The 25,300-nt window shown below is 37.0% G+C and overlaps 1 pseudogene; it reads right to left on the bottom strand.

Annotated features, from left to right (window-relative positions):
• Positions 1–3,867: 3,867 nt before the first annotated feature.
• On the bottom strand, positions 3,868–25,051 carry LOC140502579 (nucleosome assembly protein 1-like 1 pseudogene; annotated as a pseudogene).
• Positions 25,052–25,300: the final 249 nt, after the last annotated feature.

Genomic DNA, 25,300 nt, shown 5'->3' with positions numbered 1-25,300 from the left:
TGTTTAATGGAATTAGTTTGTGGGAAGCTTAGCTGGGGGAAGTATTGGGAGTGGTGTCGTCCTCTGCATTATTATCATGTATAGATTTTTGTTACTATGATGGATTTGGCTTTCTGGTGTCTGAATAAATGTTTTAGTTCTAACTTTCATGCAGAGATTCTGTTGTTCTGGGATATTCATGGCTACTGTAGGCTCTGTGAATATTATATTGGTGCTACACATGCCTAGAACTTATGATGGGTCCACCCAAGATTGTGTCTTGGCTTCACTGAAATTTTATTCAAAGTTTACAATTTCCAGATCCATGAGATCAGAATACTAATGTAAAAAATATGTGCAATAATAAAATAAATGCAGCTGTCTACCCAGACCAAGGCATCAATAATTTTAAAAAGAATCATAACATGGTGAATTAATAATTGAGGTGTAGCAGCAAGCACCCTGTGCATCCAAGATGACCTGCTACCACAGATTCTTAGATCTGCTTTTCTAAAGAGAAAGCAACTTGTAAAGGGTGAAGAATCTTCTTTAATCACATATAGCAAAAGACAAAATACAAGCAGAGAAATAATTACTAACAGACAGGGCTTCTGTCTGACCATAAGCCATACATAAGCCACAGATCAATAGAGAAATCCAACTGTCAGACCATTATACACACACACACTCACACACACACGTGTGTGTTTTTGTGTACATATACATATATATACACACATACATGTATGTATATATATTTATCTGTAGTTACCAGAAAGAGAAGCAGCAACATCTGGGTTTTCAAAAGCCAGGGGCACTCCCTAATGGCTGTCCAAAGTCTCATCTGACACAGACACCTTCTTCCAAAGAGTAAACTCCAAAGCAAAACCTCATCTCAGAGTATATACACACTTTTCAGAGGTAGAGGGCATCACTATTCTCATGACCCAGTGCCTTATCAGCAATTAACAAAAGGTAGGGGTCTCCCTAAAAAACAAATCTCCTCTACTCAAACTTTCCTTAATGGACTCTACATGAGGCTTGTTAATAGGTGGAAAAGATCTTTCATTAACATTACATGGTTCATCTATGGACTAGTCTAAATCTTGTTGCATATATATATGAGTATGAGTATATGTGTGTGTATGTATGCACATATATGTATGCATATGTGTTGAGTGTATATGTGTGTATACATATAAATATACACAGACACACATACAAATATATATGTACAGGTACACATTCTAGAAAAGTATGTGTGTGTATATATATATATGCATGTATGTTTGTGTGCATACATTAGGATGCAGAATTATAGAAGTGAGCAATCTTTATTCTCCTAAATGACATTGACACACTCAAGTGATCATATAAAAGACTAAGAAAATCACACACAATGATCATATACATACATTCCACTAAAGTCATCTTCTTTATGGATGATATAATTGAAATAATTTTTTAAAATATGATTATTTATATTAAACATCCAAATGTGCCATTCAGAACTATTGTAATGGATTCAATATAACTACTTACATAAGTGGAAATTGAATTTATATTATAGACTTAGCATTTAGAGCTAGAAGGAATCTAATAAATAATCTACTCCAAGTACTCATTTTACAAATAGAGGCACTGAAAGTCTAAGACATTAAGAAACTTTCCCATGATCACACTAGGCAAGTTAGTAGAAGGTTTGAATACCACCCTTTTGTCAAAGGACTTGGGTTCATGCTTTGGTACTTTTATGAGCTGAAGAAATCACTTAATTTCTCTAGGCCATTTCCTCATCTGTAAAATAATAGGAGCTGCAATAAATAATTTGGAAAGTTATTTTCACCTAAAAATTTTGTGATGCTTTTGTTTCCCAGCAGAGAACTTTGTTGCTAGTTTAGGATATGACTTAATCCTAGAGTCTTAACTTCCCCTTCTTCCCTCTTATGGGTATAGGAATGAGAACAAATGCCAGTGGCTCAAAGAAAGTAGTCTTTTTGGATCTGAAGGATTTACATTAGGAGGGAAGAATCCAGTTCTTTTGAACTTCCTATCTGAGCATAGCTAAAAACAGAAATAAACAAAAACCTTACAATTTATAACTCTTTGAACCTTTAAGCAATCTGCTAATTCCAAGAAGGCATAGTGATCTCTCAGCCAGATGAATTTAGTGAATTCAAATATCCACAGATTGTCTTTCCCTCTTACCTCCCTGCAGGAAGAACACAAATTCATTATCATATCTTTAGTGAATCTCTCTCTCTCTCTCTCTCTCTCTCTCTTTTTCACACATACACGTGTGTGTGTGTATGTGTGTGTGTGCGTATAATTCTAGGCAAAATGTTTACATAGAAAAGAAAATAAGTAATTAACCTGCACTTGTGTCCTAAGGCAATTAAATTTTTAAAAAAAGAGCTTGATAGATAAGTACTGTAGATTCTCTGTGTTTCACAGTTCCAAGAAGTCAAAATTAAGTCTGTCCACTGGATTCTCTTCATAAACAGACATACATGCCAAGAAAAGAAAAAGACTTCAGCTGCTTCTGGGCACATCTCTGCACTGGCAAGAGTTATCTGTTTGCTGATCCCAAGGATGCTGCCTACTGCTGCTCACTGCTCAGTGCTGCTGTTGGTCTGTGCTCTCTCTCCATATCCTCTCTTGAACCCCTCTAGAATTTTTTTTTCAGATATAGAACAGATAGAAAAGTTCTTCCCCCCAGTCTGGATCCAAAAATGTACCCTCTTTTTTCCCCTTTGAAGGTTATTTTTGGTCATATCAGTTTGTCTGAGCTTACATGAACTATGTGACTTCTTTAAATAAATATAATCTGAAGGAAAGAATAAATTAGGTTATTTTAGTTATTTGTATGGTGGCTGTCTGGACCTGTGATTTCATCAGCACAAAATGAAAATGCCCTTTAGCAAACAGATCAACAGCCCATCTATAATTCATAGTTTTGATAGTTTTATGGAGAAGTAAGAGAGGGAAAAGAAATAAGAATTTATCCAATGCTCACCAGGTGTCAGATACTATGCTAAGTACTATATAAATGTTATCTCAGTTGATCCTCACAAAACCCTCATGAGGTATACACTATTAACTTGTGCCACCTTAGTTGCATCCCAAATCAGTCGAGGTAATTTATAGACTGACTCCCCACTTGTAAGCACACATTTCTTACTATGTAGGACAGTAAATGGATTAAAATGGAGAAAAGCACACAGAAATCCTACAATGAGCATTCATTATTGGTCTTTTAGATACATGATTTGCTTATCAAAATATAAGAATTTCCTAAAACTTAGTGGTAGCACTCAAAGTTGATACCTGAATACCTAAGAAGAAGTTATTTTAACCTTTTTCGTAGTTTTCTCATCTGGAAAATTATCAAATAAGAAATGATTATGTCAAAGGTCCAGTATAGTTCTAAATCTTTGAGCTTATTCATTCTGCTCTCTTGATGAGTATTCAATATGCCATTATTTTGGATAATGCATGAAAATCACATAATTATTAGCAATGACATTGACAGTCCCCTTCATATGTTTTTTCGGTTGCTAAATCAGACTAAGAATACCTACTTTTTTTTTTTTTTAGCTTGCTCTTGGTATTGTTGGGCAGTCTGGAAGCAAATATTATGCACAGTTTTCTTATCAATTTCATTATTGTTCTGCCATTTCAGTTATGTCTAATTCTTTGTAAACTCATCTGGGCTTTCTCTGAACAAACCTCACATCCAATTTATGTAGAAAACAAAACTCCAGCTTTAGAATAGAATTCTGAAAATCAGCAATCCCTTAGAATTAAACATCAATGCCAATAATCTAGGTTTCAGGAAAAGTTCTATTTGTTCTTCCAGCACTATCTTCTGCCCTCCTATAAGAATCTTTATGAAGGCTCCATGCTTCTGCTTAAGGTGGGAGCAGCAGCAACCATCATTGTAAATCTTACAATCATTTTAGCCCAAGAGCCTATGAGGCCTAGAGGAATGCATCTGGAAAGCACCAGAGGAGTAATTCAATTAAAATTTAATATTTCTTTGTGGATCTAAGGATGAATTAACCTAAAGATAGGAGTCATCCCACATGGCATATATCCAGATCTCCCTTAGAAACTACAAGGGACTTGCCTGACAATGTGATTCAGCATTTGTGTGTGAAAATAAACTCCCTGTGTGCTTTCAGCCAAGTGGTGACACAATACTTAAATGACTTGTTGTTTCTATATGATGTGTTCAGGTTTATAGGAAATGGTGTGAGTTTGAGAGGGTCAGAGATCCTGGGTCTATTGAATGAAGCTAACTGGCATCAAGGTAGTTTCCTTCATTGGAGAAGACCACTGACAAAAGAAGGTTTCCAAACCCTGGGACTGGCTTGTCATAAGATACAAAACATGAGGTAGACAATACAGAGACAAGATATAATATTAGATGTCTAAGCAGTTGTAAAACAGCTTTATTTTCTGGTGGGATTTAAGTATCAACCTCAGAGCAAATTTTTTACTGTAGTTGTAAGTTGTTACTGAATCTTGTTTTAAGGTTGTTTTTTTTTGTCAAGTGTATGCTTGTTAGCTTTCCATATTTAGATTTCCTTTTGTGTATAGTAATGAATTCTTGCCTCATAATAGATTCATATTGTACAGCAAATACCTTTTTGCTCCCTTCTTTTGGGAAACTGGAGACATGAGTCATGGTATAAGCTACAAGTACTCTATCCCTCCCTTCCCCAGGGTGCTGGGGTAGCCAAATTAAGAATATAAGAAAAAGGAAGTTAAACACTTTCATTACAGGACAGGCTCTCTTGAGATTGAACTCAGTATGGACAGAATACCTAGGTTGAAAACAGAGGAGGAAAGCGAGAGAGAGAGAGAGAGAGACAGAGAGAGAGAGAGAGACAGAGAGACAGAGAGAGACAGAGACAGAGACAGACAGAGAGAGAGAGAGAGAGAGAGAGAGACAGACAGACAGACAGACAGACAGAGACAGAGACAGAGACAGAGAAACAGAGACACAGAGATGCACACAGAGAGAGAGAAGGTACAAGGCTTGGTTGCTTTCCTTTGTAGTAGAAAAGCACCAAAATGAACTCACTATGGTGGGGTTCATGTACAGTACAACGTATCCAAATGCAGCTCATCAAAATAATATGAGCTCAGATGGCTCTACCACAATGTGGGCACAATACTCAATCTGAAGATTTGGAATAGAGATGTCTCTAAATTTGCACATCTCACTTTTCTTTTAAGCTATTGCTATTCTACTTTGCAGATACAGTGCCACAAACCTTTGGTATATCAGTAATTCCCTATTGTAAGATTTGTTTCATATATTCTAGCATATCTCCTTAAAGAAAGCAGCTTCTCAAAAATATAGAAAGGTAGATGGATAGATAGATAGATGATAGATAGATCAATCGATCGATAGATAGATAGATAGACTTGATTGATATTGCAATTAATATTAAATTCTATGCTCCCTATGTTTATACTTTGAATGGGAAATCCTAATCTGTTTATTATGCTTCCTAGTGTGATGGCAAGCAAAATAGGATCTTTTGCTGCTTTTGTTTTAGCACAATCAAGTACCTCTGATTGAATCTTGTCTTTATCAACCAAGAGTCTTTACTAGGAATAAGTACAGAAGCAAGAAATTTGTATTATTAATTATTTTAAGGTGACTATAATGATATATTTAGTGTGATTATAATGAGATAATGAGATTATTCCCCACCCATGAATGGGCCTGCCCATTAAGGGGAGTTTGATTGGGGAAAATTTGAAGGAAGGCCCACACTTTTTGTTAATGAGACACTGGTTCTTAAGGTTATGATGCCATTTGGCTCTAAAAAAGGTGTAAATATTCTGAGGGTTAGGTTTTATTTGAGGGCTTATGGACTGGAAGTGTTTATTTGATGAAACGAGACTCTGAGAAGTCACTAAGGAACCCCTGGCTCTGAAAACCCAGATGTTGGTGCTTCCCTCTCTGGTAACTATGGGCAGACCTGTCTGCTGATTTGTGATATTATATGTATTGATTATGATCAGACAGTTAGAAGCAATGTCTGATGATCTTTGATTTCTCTGTATTTTCTCTGAAGTTTCTCTGAAGTTTTCCCCTAAACTAGGTGAATGATATATGTGCTTGATTAAAGGAGGTTGTTAAGCTCTCAAAAGTTGCCTTTCCTTTCAGAAAAGCAGATCAAAGAATATGTGATAACAGTCTCCCATGTGTATGTTGAGGTTCTTTCTGTTACATCTGGTCACATTGATTTATTGTATATCAAGTCCAAGAGAGGAGATGAGAGAATCTTTACTTCATAGATTTACAGTTGGAAGGTAATTAAAAAGTCAACTAATCTTTCTTTTTTTCACAGATGAAGCAGCTGAGGCCCAGAGAGGTTGTGTAATTTGACCCAAATCACACAGATATTAAGTAAAAGAGTTAGGATTCATACTCAGGTATTTTACTCTTTCAAGTGTCTAAATAAGCTTTAGAAATAATATCATGTTAGAAATAATATATATACTTACTTAAATCTAGCTTGAAATATGCACCTCAGTGGGTGTTGAAAAGATTGGGTTCTATCAATTGAATCTTATGACTAAAATAATACATTGTTTGTACTTCAATATTAATTCAGATAAGCAGTCTTAATGAAATGAAAATAATTAGTGGTGAAATTAGTGAGAAAATAACACATATGTCTGTCTTTATAAATGACTGAAAGTGATACATAATACAAGTTGTCTCTCAAAACACTGGTTAAAACAAGTTTTTTTTTTTTTTATTATTTTCATTTGCAGCTATGTATTGCTATTGTTTGACAGCAGTACAGAAGACAGTGGGAAAGTAATTGGTTTCTCAAGACTGCTAACACTTGTTTCCAGTGAATAGTTACACACATTATAAAAACAGTTGCCATAATTACTTTACCTGTGGGTATTCTTATGTAAAAGGTAAAACAGAATTTTAGTTTCATATTAAGCACTGAAGGAAATGTTACCAAACCAAAGGTGCCCAAACTGGGGAAAATAGTATATTTTTCTGAATCAGTAGAGCTCAAAATATTTAATTACCAGTTTCCTACTAAATGTTTGTAGAACTTTAAATAATTTAAAGAGTAAAGGACTAACAAAAAAAGAAATAAACTCTTAATGAAAATAATCTTTGGGTGATTTTTTTTAAAAAATGAAAATCATATCTAGACTTGACTCTAGTTCTTAATTTCTTGTTTCATTTCTGGACTGCTCTCATTCCTCTTCTTAACTTCTGATATCTGTGTATGCACTGATTCTTAATGTATTTATTGGTTTCTGAGACCTGGTTTTACCTTGGCATATACCTTTAGAATCTGTTCCTATCCCTGGCTCATGCTTTTCTTCCTACCTCCCCACCCCCAATTTCCCAACCTTCCTCTGTCATTCCTACATCTGGCTGCCCATCTTGTTTCAAGATTCACTATCATTTACTTGCTTTGATTCACACATACACACACACACACACACACACACACACACACACACACACACACACACACACAAACAAACAACACACACCCCTATCCATATGAATTCCGAGTCATAAATGAATGGATCATTAAGGCAATTGAACTGGGTGATTCTTGTCAATGTTTTTTGTCTGAGACAAAAGGTTAATATGAAGAAACTATATGGAATTTAGGTCTTAGGACTACTTCAAACACAGCAGAAAATTTAACTGGGCTATATATAATTACACTAATAGTTTGAATACATTTGTTTGGTGCAAAGGTAATTTGAAAACTATTCACAAGTTAGTAGATTGAATTTAAATGTCAAAACACTGAAAGTTAAAGAAAATCAGCAAAACAACTTTTATCAAATAAAAATACCAAGGAAGCTAAAATTTTAAATTTATATTTTTTAATTTGAAAGGTTTTTCTTTTTTTTTTTTACATTCAAGCTCTTTTTGCACTTAGGCAGACTGCATCTGCCATTGAATAAATGATACTATTACTATAATTCATTTACAAATTGCATATTTAGTTGAATTTAATTTGGAGTAAAATTTTCTTTCTTTTGTTTCATTTTTCTAGTGCTTTGGGCTTTGACTAAAGTGGAAAATTTCTGAAAGAGGAACACTTGCCAATTCTAGTATTTATTTTACTGATAATGCTGGTCAACTTGGATTTTATATAAATCTAAACTTTTAGTATGAAACCTAAGATATTCACTGATATTTTCTTTTTATTAAATATATTACATAGCTGGTAAAGCTCATTTCTCCCTATAATTTGTTATATGATTACTAGTGACCAGAAAATTTTCCACCATTTTTTAAAATCACGTTCAGTGGCTTTGATCATCCTGCTATCCTAGATGATCTTTTGATTTGATTTCTCAAAACATGTATGCTTATTTTCCTGATGTGTGTGTTTGTGTGTGTGTTGGCGGGGGGCACATAATGACAAGCAAATTAGGATTTTTGCTGTTTTTTTTCTGGATTGAGTTTTGGTCAATCAAGTACCTTTGATTGAGTCTTACCTTTGATTGACTCAAGAGTCTTAAGAGTCTATCAAAAGTCTCTGATTGGAAACATGGTATTGCTTGGAGGGAGAGGAGAGACTAGAGATGGAAGCAGAGCTGACAGAGAGAAGCAAGAGTGAGTGGGCTAGGGGAACTTGCTTGTGGGGAGACGTAACAGAAAGAATGTTTGAGATATCAAGAGCCCTATCTGTTGATCCGTTTCTCAGACAGAAGCCATGTCTGTTGGTATTTATGAGTGAATTGAGATGATGGCTCTGATAATGTGTATAAATATTCTTACAGTCCTGTTAAGCTTTGTTTTCCTAGAAAAAGAAGCTGCAGGCAGCATCCCTTGGAGTCTGCTGTCAGGCAGAAGCAGAGAGAATGTGGAGTGGAACAGTAACCATGAGCTGAGGCAAGGAGCAAGAGCAGAGAGCTACCTGCACGTGAACTCAGGCAAGAGCTGGAAGTGGTCAGCCTATAGAAGAGGAACCATGGGGTTTGGAAGTCAGTCTCAAGTAAAAATGAGAGAGTTACTTGGACATTGTGTATTGATTAAGAAGATTGTTCTTACACTGACTTAGTGGTCCATGGTGTCATATTTTCTGCTAGCTCTGAGGATGTATTAGGCTAGGGAAGACCCTAACCTAGGACTATCTGACTTTGGGGATGCAATGATTTATGCTATGCACCATATGACATGCTGAGTATTATGAGACACATCTATGTGTCTGATGATATTTTTTTCTAAAGGATGTTGCTATAAATGTTATGATTTACTTCTTTGGACAATGTTTAATTTATTGCTGACTACATGGAGAGTTTATTATACTATGCAGTTATGTAAGGGGCGCTGACCGTCACACCATATGGGACGCCACACTGACGGACATCAGGTAAACTGAGTCAGGTACAGGGAAGGGTGAACAAGATGGCGCTGGAAGGGATGGCCCCACCCCTGGTTTGTGTTTGTTACTATAGTTACAGCTTATGTTCATTACCATAGTTTCAGGTTTGTTTGTGTGTGTTACCATGGTTCATTGGGCTGGCTGGCAGAGACTATATAATTAGAGTGCTTGCTTGAATAAATTGGAGTTGCTTCATGACCCGCTCTCCTGCCTCATTCTTTTACTTGCGAGCTCCACAGGAGGACGAGCAGCCTGCTGGTCAGGCATAAGACTTGTTCCTCTCCGTATGCTATGCCATCACCATAGCAACTTTTAAAATTATTCACAGCAGCAGTTCTTAGGTGTGATCTGCTTTATAGTGGGTGGGTATGGGTGTGTGTGCACATGCCTGTATGTCTAAGTCCTAACAAGTCAATAATTTTCACTTACTCCATGGCTTGTTAGTATATTTGCCATAAAGAATATTTGTCAAAGAGCAAATCTGCCCCAAATATATCATGTGAAGCGCTGAAGAACACAAAAAATACATGTGATAGTCTCTTTGTTCCCAGAGATTCTTCAATCTAGTACAGGAAATTAGATAGACTTAAGTATAAATATAAAATGGATGTGAGTCAAAAAAAAAAAGTTTACCGTATTGGTATCTTAACATTAAAGTATGAAAGCAAACCTGGGATACCTAATCATAATATTTGTTAACTGATATAGTGAGTAGCTTGATTCACCATTTATTTCTCACTTTTCAAATTATGTGTAGATCAAATTTTCTATTTGAAAAATGCAGCATATATGTTCTAGACTCACTCTCCTAGAAACAGCTACTGCATTTGCCACTTGAGGGTTCTAGAGCACATGGGATATTTGTAGGATTCACCCTTCTTTACCTCTATCAGATCAAAGCCAAACTAGTTGTTAGAGGGCTGTAACTCACACCTCAGTTTTATTTAGCTTCTTAACATCAATTAGCATTACAAAGAGACATTTACTTACAAGTATTTTCACCCAAATCCTGGGGGGAATAATTTTTCCTATATCATCTCATTCTCTAGAAAAGTAGGTTACGAACTGAGTTCAGTTTTTAGATAATTGTCTTATTTCTTCATGTGACCTGACTGCAGGTTAAGTACCTAACTCAACTTTTACTGGTCTGTTTCTGAAACACCATTCTTCACTCCACAGGACAATTTAGACTAATCACCCTGAAACTCAGGTTCTGGAACATTGAGACTCCAGTATACCCTAATGAAATTTTGAAAATCCCAAGGTTAGAGACACCACTATCTTTACCTAGAAAATAAAAGAATGGGCAAAAAGACCAAAGACCTAGGGCTACTTCTCTTGCCCTCAGAAAGAATAAGACTTCTTCACTTACATTACAGTCTCTTAACAGATGCTGTTAAGATGGGGGATATGGAGTCACTCCACTAGGACCAGATTAGTCAAAAATATTGAGTCAAGGGTGATGGTGTAGGCCAACCAAAGGATTTTTAATGCTTCCATAGTCAATCAGTGAACTTCCCATTCAACATGTAATTAGAAGGCCAAAACTAGTTACAGAGCACCTCCTAGTGTTCCAGTCTCTCTGAAGTACTTCCTTTACTCATACCGCTCCCACAACAAAGCTTTCCAGTGTCCTCCCCATGGAGAGATTTTATACTAATTTATATCTAAATATTTTAAGCAATTCTCTCTCTCTGTCTGTTTCTGTCTGTCTGTCTGTCTGTCTGTCTGTCTGTCTCTCTCTCTCTCTCTCTTTCTCTCCCTCTCTCTCTCTGTGTTAGAAAGTGTGTTAATATAGTTTGTCTCTCTGTGGCTGGCTAGGTAGACTCCCAATATTTGCAGTTATTTGAAATGGAATTTCTCACTCTATATCTTCCTGTTTGATTTTATTGGTAACATAGACAAATTTTAAGGATATATGTGGGTTGATTTTATATCCTGCAACTTTACTTAAGAGTTAAATTCCTTCATTTATATTTTTTTAAGTTGACTCTCCAGAGTTCTCTGAAGAACTATTATATCATCTGCTAAATGCATCAATTGTGTTTCCCCTTTGTCTTTGATTATTTATTAAATTTGTCTTGCCTTAATGTTACAGCTAGTATTTCTAGTTATATTTCTATACTACTTAGATTAGTAATGTCGATAACGTTAATTTGTACCTGATATTATTGGGATGGACTCTAGCCCTCTACAGATAATGGTATCTCTTGGTATTAGGTATTGTTCATCATATTAGGGAAAACATTTGTTTGTATGTGTGTGTGTGCGTGTGTGTGTGTGTGTGTGTGTGTGTGTGTTGTTTTAGTTTTTTTTTTTTTTTTTTTTTTTTTTCAGGCAAATGGGGTCAAGGATCACACAGGAACACACAGCTGGTAAGTGTTTGAGGTTGAATTTTAACTCATTTCCTCCTGATTCCAGGACTGGGGTTTTAGCAACTGCACCATCTAGATGCCCAATTTTTAGTGTTTTTAATGGAAATAAGTATTGTATCTTAAATCTTTTTTTTTAAATCAATATGATCATATTTTTGTTGTTTTGTTTTTAACTTATTTATTTAAAGCTTTCTTAATTTTGAAACAGCACTGTGTTCTTGATATGAATGCATCCTGGTCACAGTTATCACATGTTTCTGCAGTCCCCTTGAAAATATTTTATTTAGATTTTTGTATCAATCAATATTCATTAGGATATTGATCTATGTTTTTTCTCCATTTGATCCTCCTTAGCTTACATATTAAGATCATATTTATACTATAAAAGGAATTTAGTAGGACTCCTTTTCTTATTTTTCAAAGAGTTTATAATGTATTGATATTCATTTTTCTTTAAATGTTTAATAGGATTCCCTTGTAAGTACGATGGTCCTGAGAATTCTCCTCATTCCCAAGGGTGAAGTTTATTTATGGATTCAGTAAATGTCATTTTTTCCCCTAAGATAGGAGTAAGTTGCCTATTTTCTTTTTTTGAGATGGAGCAAGGCAATTAACATATTTTTGTAAATATTTATCTTTTCATTTAAAATGTTATTTTATTGACATATGGCTGGGCAAAAAAGTCTCTATTACTTCCTTTTTTTCTTATTCATAAGTGTGAATTTGTCTATTGTATTTTTGACACTGATAATTTGATTTAATTTTTGTTTTTAAAAAATTAAGTAGACTAATGTTTTATGTGTTTTTAAAGCTCCTAATTAGTTATTAATGTAATAATTTGGCTATCAATTTTGTTAATAATCTTTAAATTTTTAGAATTTGCATTCTATTATTTTTTTATTTTTATTGTTTTATTTGTTTTCAGTTGTCCACAATCACTTCCATATATCTTAGATTTTTACCATTCCCTCACTCTCCTTACACACTCCATTCCAACTCCCTCCCCTAAGACAGTGTGCAATCATTTACAAGTTCTACATATACATTGCTATTAAATACATTTTCACCTTGGTAAGGTTGCATAGAAAAATTGAAATGAATGGGAGTAACTATGAAACAAATCAAAACAAAACATAGCAAAAGCAAAAAAGGTCTATTTCATTCTGCGATTCAATTCCACAATTTTTTTCTCTGGATGTGGAAGGCATTTTGCCTCAGGAGTTCATTGGGAATTTTTTAGGTCCTTGCATTGTTATGAAGGACTAAGACTACCAGAAAAATTCCTCACAAACTGGTTGGTGCTGTGTACAAAGTTCTCCTGGTTTTGCTCCTTTCACTCAGCATCAGTTCATATAAGTCCTTCCAGGGCTCTCTGAAGTCTTCCTGTTCATTATTTCTTATAGCACAATAGTATTTCATTATATTGATATACCAGAACTTCTTCAGCCATCCCCCAATTGATGAGCATCCCCTCAATTTCCAGTTTTTGGGCACCATAAAGAGAGCTGCTATAAATATTTTTGTACGTGTTGGACCCTTTCCAATTTTTATGATCTCTTTGGGATACAGACCTAGAAACAATATTGCTGAGTCAAAGGACATGCACATTTTTTAGTCCTTTAGGCATGGTTCCCAATTGCTCTCCAAAATGGTTGCATCAGCTCACAGCTTCACCAACAATGAATTGGTGTTCCAACTCTCCCACATCATTTCCAACATTAATTATCTTCCTGTTTTGTCATGTTAGCCAATCTGATAGGTGTGATGTGGTGCCTCAGAGTTGTTTTGATTTGTGTCTCTCTTTCTTTCATATAACTATATATAGTGCTAATTTCTTCCTCTGAAAACTCCCTGTTAATAACCTTTGACCATTTATCAATTGAGAAGTGATTTGTATTCTTATACATTTCATTCAATTCAATTCTTTATATATTTTAGAAATGAGGCCTTTGTCACAGACAGTAGGTACAAAAATTTCCCACTTTTCTGCTTCCCTCCTAATCTTGGTTGTATTGGATTTGTTTGTGCAAAAACTTTTCAATTTCATGTAATCAAAAATATTCATTTTGCACTTCATAATGTTATCTATCTCTTGTATGATCAAAAAGTTCTCCACACTCCACGAATCTGACAAATACACTATTCCTTGCTCCCCTAATTTGTTTATAGTATCAATCTTTATAACTAGATCATGTATTCATTTCTATTTTATTCTTGTGTACGGTTTCAAGTATTGGTTTGTGCCCACTTTTCACCACATTATTATCCAATATTCCCAACAACTTTTGTCAAACAGCAAGTCCTTATCCCAGAAACTGGGATCCTTGGGTTTATTATACAATATATCGCTATATACATTGACTATTTTGCCTTGAGTACCTTACCTATTCCACTTGTCTACCCCTCTATTTCTTAGCCAGTACCAAGTGGTTTTGATGACTGCTGCTTTATAATGCTATTTGAGATCTGGTAGGGTTAGGCCACCTTCCCTAGTATTTCTTTTCATTAGTTTTCTTGATACTCTGTCCGTTTGATCTTCCAGAAGAGTTTTGATATTATTTTTTCTAGTGCTAGAAAGTAATTATCTGGTAGTTTGATTGGTATGGCACTGAATAAGTAATTAATTTAGGTAAAATTGTCATTTTTATCATATTACCTCAGCCAATTCAACGAACAACTGATATTTTTTCCACTTACTTAGATCTGATTTCATGCATTTGAAAAGCGTTTTGTAACTGCGTTCATATAGTCAGTGTGTTTGATGTGGCAGGTAGACTTCCAGATATTTTATAGTGTGTACTGTAGCTTTAAATGTTATTTCTCTTTCTATATCTTACTGTTGGGCTTTTTTAGTAATAAGCAGAAATGCAGATGATTTATCTAGGTTTATTTTGCAACCTCCAACTTTGCAAAGGTTGTTTATTATTTCAAGTAGTTTTTTACTTCATTCTCTGGGATTCTCTAAGTATATCATCATATCATCTGCAAAGAGTGAAAACTTAGTTTTTTCTTTGCCTATTCTAATTCCTCCAATTCCTTGTTCTTCTCTTATTGCTAAAGCTAACATTTCTAGTACTATATTGAATAACAGTGGTGATGATGGACATCCTTGTTTCACCCCTGATCTTATTAGAAATGCATCTAGCTTCTTCTGATTGTGTATAATGCTTGCTGATGGTTTTAGGTAGATACTACTTATTATTTTATGGAAAGTTCCATTCATTCCTATACTCTCCAGTGTTTTGATAAGAATAGGTGTTGAATTTTGTGAAAAGCTTTTCTACATCTATTGAGAACATCATGGGGTTTCTGTTAGTTTTGTTGCTTATAGAATCAATAATGCTGACAGTTTTTCTAATATTGAAACAGCCCTATATTCCTAGTATAAATCCTACCTTATCATAATGTATTATTGTTGGGACTGGAAGCTCAATTCCGTGTGGACGGTCTCGGGCGGGTAAAAGTGGGACTTCTAAATCTTAGAGTCTTACGAGGCCCTCCATGAACAGCGGGGGTTCGAGAAGGTCAGACTGAGCTAGCTCGGCTAGCTCGGGTATTTCCGCCTCTCCCTGGGAGATACGTGATGGGTGGAGTCTCCCTGCCCTTGAGGTCGTCCCGGATTGGAGCACACCTAGTTACCTAACAGCACGGTATTGAGATGCAAACTGTGTGGCTGAAGATTAAGTAGGATTGAGGAAGCCTAAAAGCTCTCTTAGCACGTGTGGAGCCAAAGAGGATAGTAAGGCTCCATTTCTCTTCTCTTCTCTCTCCCCTCCCCCTCTCTCCCCGCTTGTACTTCTACTTCCAATCCCTTAAGCTTAGCCTCCTTAGGAAATCTCCCCCTCTTCCTCCTAAGGAAGACCCCCCTGCATTTGTAACCCGGACCCTGAAATAAAGCTCAACCCCTGTTTGACTCTGGAACGTCCTTTCTCTCATACGTTTATCCGGTTTGGCCAACCGAAGACCTGGGACAGGTAAGAAAGACTCGGGTAGCCCAATACAGGCCTCTAGGCTTGGCAGTTGGCGCCCGAACAGGGACTGGGAGCGTAGATAATCCTGGGTGCTTTTGGGGTACACCCGGAAGGGGCTGTGAAAGAAGCGAGTCCCGAATCCTAGATTCGGAAGGAGAGAAAGTGTAGAGAAGCTTCCCACACCCCTGGGAAAAGGGCAGGTATCGATTGCCAGTAATAAAGCCAGAGGAACAGGAGGTCTGGGCTGAGACACTTCACAGGGAAGGCAGGGAGGCGGGGGTCACAATAGAGTTAAACGACCTCCGAAAATTTTGTAAGGAAGGGCCAGAGAGGACAGGGCGGGATTGGAATAAGAGTGGAAGCGGAGAGAGGGGAGGGGAGGACCCAGGCAAGCAGAAAGTTAAGCGGAAAGTTAAGGAGCGTAAAGAAAAAATAGGTTCTGAGCTCCATCTAGCGGATGGAAAAGGCGAGGCAGGGGAGAATACGCCGTGTCTTCCCTCTGCGCCTCCTTATAGCACGCTCCATACTGGAGCGGATAGGACCTGCCTTAGCGGTCGCTCAGTACCCTGGCACTGGAAGCTTAAAGAAAGCCAGAGACCAGTGTGGGTGCCAAAATACCTTAGAGACAATGCACCCAGTAAAGTGGGAGGCAGAGGATCGCCAAGGGACCGTATGGCCGTTGGTGATTCCAGGACTTAGTTTTAACATCTGGGGCAGGGACATTATGAGCCGCCTCGGGATGAGGTTATCAAATTTTTAGTAAGGGCCATTGCTGTTGTACTGGAGTCCCCACCCTTGAATTGGAAGTCAGACACCCCGATTTGGGTGGAGCAATGGCCTCTGACTCCAGAAAAACTCCAGGCATTACAACTACTGGTTAAGGAGCAATCAGCACCCTGGAATGCTTCTGTGTTTGTTATAAAGAAAAAATCAGTAAAATTCAGGTTCCTTACAGATGTTAATCAAGCATTTGTAAGCACCTGGCAGCAGCTATACCTAAGTAAAGAGCCACTATGCATTCTTATCATCTTTACCTTGAAGGCGATCCTCGCTAAACAAAGAAGGGGAAAAGGTCGCCTAATACAATCAGAGCTTGATACAGCTGTCTCAAGGAGCGCACGTACTACTCCAGCTATGAGACATTTTAAGATACTAATATGGGGTCGAGGGTATGTTTGTGTCTCCACAGGAAAAGGGAATGCGTGGATTCCCATTAGAAGGATCCGTAAGTGGGAACCGGGGTCGGAGACGGCGGAGACGCAGGAGGTGGAGACCCCGGAGAGCCCAGAGACCCCGGAGAAGGATCATACACCACCTGAGCCTGCTGCTGACAGCTTTAACCCTGCTGCCCAGAGAGGAAGCAGCACTCATCCCAACATTGCTGCCCATTCCATCTAGGCATCTTTTTCAGCGGCTGAAGGAGGACTTTGATATCACAAACCCAGGACATTGAGGGGGGAAGGGGTGACCAACTTTTCACCTGAATACCACAGGCTTGGCCATTCATGCTTGGCCGTTGAGATCCATTTGCATGACTGAGGGTGTGGTGATGTAAGGCGCCTACACCAGCTGCTCCTCTTAAAATATGCTTTGGGATTAGTTGATTGCACTTCCCCTGTTGTAACTCAGCCATTTAGTTTCATCTTTGTTTTATTTGATGCCTCCCTTTGTCAGTTGTGCTAGCTGCAGATTTCTGTGTGAATGAAATCTTGTTGTAAGGTACTCATATGCTAAAGGACTTCCTAATCCACTCAGCCTCCAGCCACTGTTTGCTCCAGAGCCAGGTGCGCTCCGCGCATAACAAAGAAGGGGATATGTTGGGACTGGAAGCTCAATTCCGTGTGGACGGTCTCGGGCGGGTAAAAGTGGGACTTCTAAATCTTAGAGTCTTATGAGGCCCTCCATGAACAGCGGGGGTTCGAGAAGGTCAGACTGAGCTAGCTCGGCTAGCTCGGGTATTTCCGCCTTTCCCCGGGAGATACGTGATGGGTGGAGTCTCCCTGCCCTTGAGGTCGTCCCGGATTGGAGCACACCTAGTTACCTAACAGCACGGTATTGAGATGCAAACTGTGTGGCTGAAGATTAAGTAGGATTGAGGAAGCCTAAAAGCTCTCTTAGCACGTGTGGAGCCAAAGAGGATAGTAAGGCTCCGTTTCTCTTCTCTTCTCTCTCCCCTCCCCCTCTCTCCCTGCTTGTACTTCTACTTCCAATCCCTTAAGCTTAGCCTCCTTAGGAAATCTCCTCCTCTTCCTCCTAAGGAAGACCCCCCTGCATTTGTAACCCGGACCCTGAAATAAAGCTCAACCCCTGTTTGACTCTGGAACGTCCTTTCTTTCATACGTTTATCCGGTTTGGCCAACCGAAGACCTGGGACAGGTAGGAAAGACTCGGGTAGCCCAATACAGGCCTCTAGGCTTGGCATATTATTCTCATGATAAGTTGCTGTATCCTTTTTGCTAATATCTTATTTAAAACTTTTGCATCTATTTTCATAAGATAAATTGGTCTATGATTTTTTTTTTCTGTTTTGGCTCTTCCTGGTTTAGGTATCAGATCCATATTTGTGCCATAAAAAGAATTTGGTAGGACTCCTTCTTCCTCAATTTCCCCAAATAGTCTATATAGTATTGGAATTAACTGTTCTTTAAATGTTTGATAGAATTCACTTGTAAATCCATGTGACCCTGGAGGTTTTTCCCTTGGGAGTTCATTGATGCCTTCTTCAATTTCTTTTGCTGATATAGGGTTATTTAAGTATTTAACTTCCTCTGTGTTAAACTATGCAATTTATGTTTTTAAAGTAATCATTCATCTCATATAGACTGTCAAATTTATGGGCATAGAGTTGGGCAAAGTAATTTCTAATTATTGTTTTAATTTCCTCCTCGTTGCAGGTGGGTTCACCCTTTTAATTTTTGATATTGGTAATACGGTTTCCTTTTTTCTTATTTTTAATCAAATTGACCAAAGGTTTATCAATTTTATTGGTTTTTTCATAAAACCAAATCTTAGCTTTATTTATTAGTTCAATAGTTTTCTTAATTTCAATTTTGTTAACCTTTCCTTTGGTTTTCAGTATTTCTTATTTGGTATTTACTTGTGGATTTTCAGTTTGTTCCTTTTCTAGTCTTTTCAGATGCATGCCCAATTAATTGATCTTCTCTTTTTCAATTTTATTCATGTAGACATTCAAAGATATAAAACCAGTTTTGCAGTATCCCATAAGATTTGGCAGGTTGTCTCATTATGTTCATTCTCTTGAATGAAGTTGTTGATTGTTTCTATGATTTTTTATTCAACTCATTCTTTAAGATTAGATTATTGTTTCCAACTAATTTTTGGTTTATCTTTCCATGGTCTTTTATTATATATACTTATTACATATAATTTTGATTGCGTTATGATCTGAGAAGAATACATTGACTCTGCCATTCTCCACTGGATTGTGAGGTTTTTATGCCCTAGTACAGGGTCAATTTTTGTATACATGACATGTACCACTGAGAAAAAGGGATATTCCCTTCTATCTTCATTCAGTTTTCTCCAGAGATCTACCATATCTACCTTACCTAGAGTTTTATTCACCTCCTTAACTTCTTTCTTGTTTATTTTGAGGCTAGATTTATCACGTTCAGAGAGGGGAAGGTTGAAGTGCTGCACTAGTATAATTTTGGCATCTATTTCTTCCTGTGACTCCCTTAACTTCTACTCTAAGAATATGGATGCTATACCACTTGGAGAATATATGTTTAGTAATGATATTAATTGATTGACTGTGATCCCTTTTGGCAGAATATAGTTTCCTTCCTTATCTCTTTTGATTAGATCTATTTCTGCTTTTGTTTTGTTGGGATTAGGATTGCTACCCCTGCTTTTCTTACATCAGTTGAAGCACAAGATATTCTGCTCCAACCGTTTACTTTTGCCCTGTGTGTATCTCCTCATTTAAAATGTGTTTCTTGGAAGCAATATATTGTTGTTTTATGGTTTTTAATCCATTCTGTTCTCCATCTCTGTTTCATGGCAGAGTTCATCCCATTCACCTTCATAGTTATAATTACCATCTGTGTCTTTTGGTCCATCCTTTCCCCCCCTGATTATGCTTTTAGTTCTCCCTTCCCGTCCACAGTAGAGTTTAAATTTTTGACACCTGCCTCCCTCAGTCTTCCCTCCCTTCTTTCAGTCCCCCTTCCTTTTACTCCCCCTTTCCCTTACTACTTATTCTCTCTCTTTTCATATTTCCTCCCTTTTCTTTCCCCTTTCCCCTCCTACTGCCTTTAGAGCTAGTTAAATTTCTATACTTAATTGAATTTGTTCTTTCCTCTTTCAATCAAATCAGATGAGAGTAAATCTCAAATAATGCTCATTTCCCTCCCTTCTTTCCCTTTGTTGTAATATATTTTTATGCCTCTTCCTGTGATGTAGTTTACTTTTTATTGCCTCCTCCTTTTTTCATCTCTTATTACAATCTCTTTGCTCCCTTAAATCACATTTTTATCATCACATCATTTACTTTATACCCTCTCCCTCTATCTATATATATCCATTTTATATATCATAATAAATATACAATTATCAAGATTAACAAGTATCATCTTCCCTTATAGGATGTAAACAGTTTGCTCATATTGAATAACAAGAATTTTTCCCTGTTTATCTTTTTCTGCCTCTCTTGAGACTTGTGTTGGAAGACTGAATTTTCTATTGAGCTCTGGCCTTTTCATTAGGCAGGTCTGGAAATCCCTTATTTCATTTAATGTCCATCTCCTTGCTTGAAATATTAAGCTCAATTTTGTTGGGCAATTGATCTTTGGTTGTAATCCCACCTCCTTTGCCTTATGGAATGCCATATTTCAATCTGTCCAATATTTTAATGTTGAAGCTGTAAGTTCCTGTGTGATCCTGACTGCAGCTCCTCAATATCTGAATTGTTTCTTTCTGTATGCCTGCAGTCTTTTCTCCTTCACTTGATAGTTCTGGAATTTGGCAAGGATATTCCTTGCTGTTTTTAGATGCAGATCCCTTTCACAAAGTGAACAGTGCATTCTTTCAATGACTACTTTGCCCTTTGGATCAAGGACTTCTGGGAAGTTTTCCTTAATGATTTCTTGGAAGATATTGTCCAGGTTCTTTTTTTTCATCATGGCTTTCTAGTAGATCAATAATTCTCAGATTTTCTCTCCTGTATCTCTTTTCCAGGTCATTTGTTTTTCCAATTAGATATTTTACATTTTCTTCTATCTTTGTATTCTTTAGATCCTATTTGACTGATTTTTGATTTCTCATAGAGTCATTAGCTTCTACTTTCTCAATTCTAATTTTTATCTGATTGTTTTCTTCACTTAACTTTTTCATCTCTTTTTCCATGTATACAACTGTTCCTTTTAAGGAGTTATTTTCCCCAGTTAGTTTTTGAACTTCCTTTTCCATTTTCCCAATTTTCCTTTTAAATTCTTCTCTGATTTCTTTTCTCATAGTTTTAAACTCATAGGCCAGTTTTTCTTCTACTTGCCTAATTTGGCTTTTAAAATCCTTCTTGAGCTCTTCCAAGAGTGCTCTTTGGGTTTGAGATCAGTTCATATTCCCTCCTGAAGCTTCAAATGGGAGTATAGTCTCAATACTGACCTCTTTGATATTCATATTTTGGTTCTTGTCCCCATAGAAAGATTCTACGGTCTTATCTTTTCTGATTTGCTTCTTGCTCATGATGATCACCCTTTTCCTGACTTTTGAAGTGGATCTCTGGTTCTGGGTTACAGAGAGCTCTGTCCCACTGTTCTTTTACTTAGTATTTGAGGCTTTGTGTATTTTGTGGCCTCTGTTCTTTCAGCTCAAAGCTAGTGCTGTAGCTTATTTGGTGCTGAGTTGGCTGATGGGACAAAGCAGAGGCTGGGTGAAGTGTTTCTGAGATTCCACAGGATTTCCAAGGACCTAGCTGCCTTAAGTGTAGGAGTGGGGTCATCTGGCCACAAGAAATCTCCTCTCTTGAGCCCAGGCAGCTTCAGTGTTTGGTAAACCTGGTTTGCAGTAGTGTCTTCCCTTTTCCCCTGGCTATGTTGAGACACACCTGGGATCCTGGTGCTGACTATTGCAGGGCTCCACCCCCCTGAGGTTCAGAATCTCCTCCTGGTTCACTGAAGTGAGGCTGTTTGGGACAACTCTGCTCCTGACCTGATCCCCTTCAGCCACGGCAAGGGGGACCCCCCTCTTTGTGATTTTCCTAACCTTACAGGCTAAGATACTATTTCCCCTTCACCTGATCCCACTGTTCCAGGATAATCCCTGGGGAAATATTCTATGGGTTTTTCAAGATCAAAAAGTGGAGGGGTAGAGTATTTACTGATCACTCCACCATCTTGGCCCCAGGAAGGTCAAGTAGGTAACTTAGAAACTTTTAATCTGCAGGCTAATTGTCTCAGGAACAGCTGCTGCAGTAACCCGGGGTTCAATGATTCCCTCTAAGTCCATTCTATTGGACTTCCACCCTGGGATAATAGCTTTGATATTTCACTGTGCCGCTGCTGCTTCAGATTGCCCTGGGGCTTCCTGCTCAGCTTTGCTATGGTGGGGTCTGTGCTGGAACAGCCTGTGCACTGTGCACACCTTCAGTCCCATGCAACAAGTCCTTCCTGTTGACCTTCCAATCTGTCCTGGCTGGAAATGTACCACAGTCTGTCTCCTATTGGATTCTGCCACTCTAAAATTTGTTCAGACTCTCTTTTTAGAGCTACCTGAAGGAGTTTGTCTTAGAGCTTAGGTGAGTAGTTGCTGTCATTCCTCCATTTTGGTTCCACCCCCCTGCATTTTGTTATTAATTGGAACTTTTAAATTTGTGTGGTAGTTTTGACAGTTTTTGTCTGACTTTTTTCTTTTACTTGCATGTCCAATTAATTGATCTGTTCTTTATCTAACAATGAAATTCTCTGGAATCATTAATATTCTCCTTTGTGATATTTGGCCCAAGTCTTTAAAATTTTAGTATGTTGTCTCATTGATGCCATTACTTTCAAAGAAATTATTAATTTTTTCACCATTCTTAGGATCAAAATATTTAATTTTCGATTATTTTTTAATTTTTCTTCTTATGAGGCCCCTCATTTGATATTAATTTTTATTGCATTATAATTTCTGCTTTTTGATTTGTTTTTGAGGTTTTTATACACTGATATATGATCAATTTTTTGAAGGTTCAATTTCCAAGTGAAAATAATTGGACACCTTTCTATTTCAATTCAGTATTATGCAGATATATATCATAGCTAACTTTTCTAAAACTCTGTCCACTTCTTTCTTTTATTTTATGTTATTTTATTGGTTACATTTACCTAGCTCTGAAATGGGAAAATTGTGGTCTTCCACTATTACAGTTTCATTCTCTGTACCTTTATAACTCCTTCAACTAGTCATATAATTTTAATGGTATGTAATTTATGTGTTTAGTATTGATATTATTCATTGTACCTCTTTCTACCATTACCCCAATTCATCTCCACTTTTTCAGATTTTTTTTTATATGTTATATCCACTCCCTTCCTCTACATTAGACTTTAAACTCTTTGAGAATAGGGACTGTTTTTGGTTTTTTGGGTTGTTTTTTTTGTTATTTGTATCCCCATTGTTCAACACTTTACCTGGCACAAATAGGCATTTAATATATGTTGATTGCATTGTACTGTATGGGTAGCAATGCCCTATTTTCTTCATTGACCTCTCCAAACTTTAAACTATTTTCATTTAGAGCTATTTTCCATATGATCAATTTGTTTTGTTGTTATGTTGCCATTCTGTATTTGCTATTCTACGTTCTCTTGAGATTTAGCAGGATTCTGGATTTCATTAGGCATTGGTTCATTTTGTCATGTATTGTTAAACCAACTTTATATTTTCTTTGAAGATTTATTATTTGCTCTCTTTCTGATTGCTATACTTTCTATTTGATTGTGTATGCTGTTGATTTTTTTTATATTTTAAAGTTATGGAATAAAACAAGTATTTATTTATGATTTTCCTTAAAATATTTCTATTTCACCTTTAATGGGTATTTTCTCAATCCTTTCTTTCTAACTCCTTCTCTATCAATGATACGTAGACCAAAGATGGTCTGCCAGAGTGTTCTAACCTCCTCTTTAGAGTATAGATAGTTCAGTGGTCTGTTTGTTGTTCTAAATATCATCTTTCTTTGGATCATATTCTGGATCATTTTCCTAGTCAGCTTCTTCTTCCCCTTCCTTATCATCAGCTTCTTCACCTTCTTTATCATCGTGATCATCATCATCGTCATCTTTAATAGCTTCTCCTGTGAAGTATAATACTGATATTGGAATTTTATGCTCATGTACAAAGACAGTTTCCGATTCTGTTGCAAGGATAGCTTCTGCATCATCATCCAAGTCTCCACTCTCAGGAACTTCAAGAGGAGAAAAATTGAAGAAAGAGTCATTGGAAACTGTTTTTGTCACAGTTCAAATAGTTCCACATCCTGTTTATGTTTCTTCTTAATAGTTTTCAAAGTGACATTTTCCCCTTTTCTCCCAATCTATCTAGCACCTTGTGCAACTCATAATTTCTGGTACATCAAAGGAGAAGGGATCAGAATCATCTGACTTGTCTGCGTGTGATATGTCTTTGTCAACACCTCATTTGTGAAATATTCATTGGGTTCAAAGTGAAATCCTAATGTCAAACTCATAGGTTGGCCAGCATCTGAAAACTTCACTTTAATATCTTTCAAATGTTTCAGAATAGGTTCTTCAAGTTCCTGAACCATATCACTAAGCAAGTAAACATTTTTAAAAGCAGTCAGCCAAAATTCAAGAATTCCTTTAGGGTCTTCTTTCTCTTTATCTTTTTTCTCCTCTTCAAGCTTAGCTTTCTCTTTCATTTCCTCTGAAATCTCTTCATCATCATCTGGTTTTCATTCACATTCTTCCTCTGTAGGTTTATAAATTGCATCGATGATTTCACTTCTCTAATCAAAAAGCAGATAGTAAAGAACAGCATACTTTCTTTCAAGAGCATGAACTTCTTCATAGAAGTTGGCTTCTATCTGTGCATATTTCACCTGAAGGTTTTTGAGGGTATCTGCATCTCTCTTAACTACTTTTAGCATGTTTTCAATGTATCCTGTTGATGTTCCCACTAAACCATCCATTCTTTCTTGAAGAGCTGCAAGAATCTGAGAATTCTGAATCATCTGAGTAGTCAATTGATGAGCTTTGCTGTTTGCATCTTTACCAGTTTTTTCTTGTTTCAGTTCTTCAACATCTTCCATATCTTGTTGGTCAAGTTCAGTTTCTTTGTCGTCAATGTCCACCATGTTGTAAGACCTCTGAGTATTAGAGATTCACAGTTGCTGCAGGGACCAAGTGACTGGAAATGCACAGGCTTTCACTCAGGGTGGCAGTGGGAGGAGACAAGGGAGATAGAGGAGATGGAGAAGGAGGCAGGGTCGCTAACAGATGGGGCTAAAAAAGCATAAACACTATCTATGGGTCCAGGACTCATCTTATCTGGGTTTAAGTCCACTTTACTTTAGACCCTTTGCAAGTATTTATGATGGTCCCTG

This window comes from Notamacropus eugenii, chromosome 4 (assembly GCF_028372415.1).
Source record: "Notamacropus eugenii isolate mMacEug1 chromosome 4, mMacEug1.pri_v2, whole genome shotgun sequence".
Taxonomy (NCBI): Eukaryota; Metazoa; Chordata; class Mammalia; order Diprotodontia; family Macropodidae; genus Notamacropus; species Notamacropus eugenii.
The sequence above is the reverse complement of the archived record's forward strand: the minus strand, read 5'-3'. Positions and strand labels throughout refer to the sequence as shown.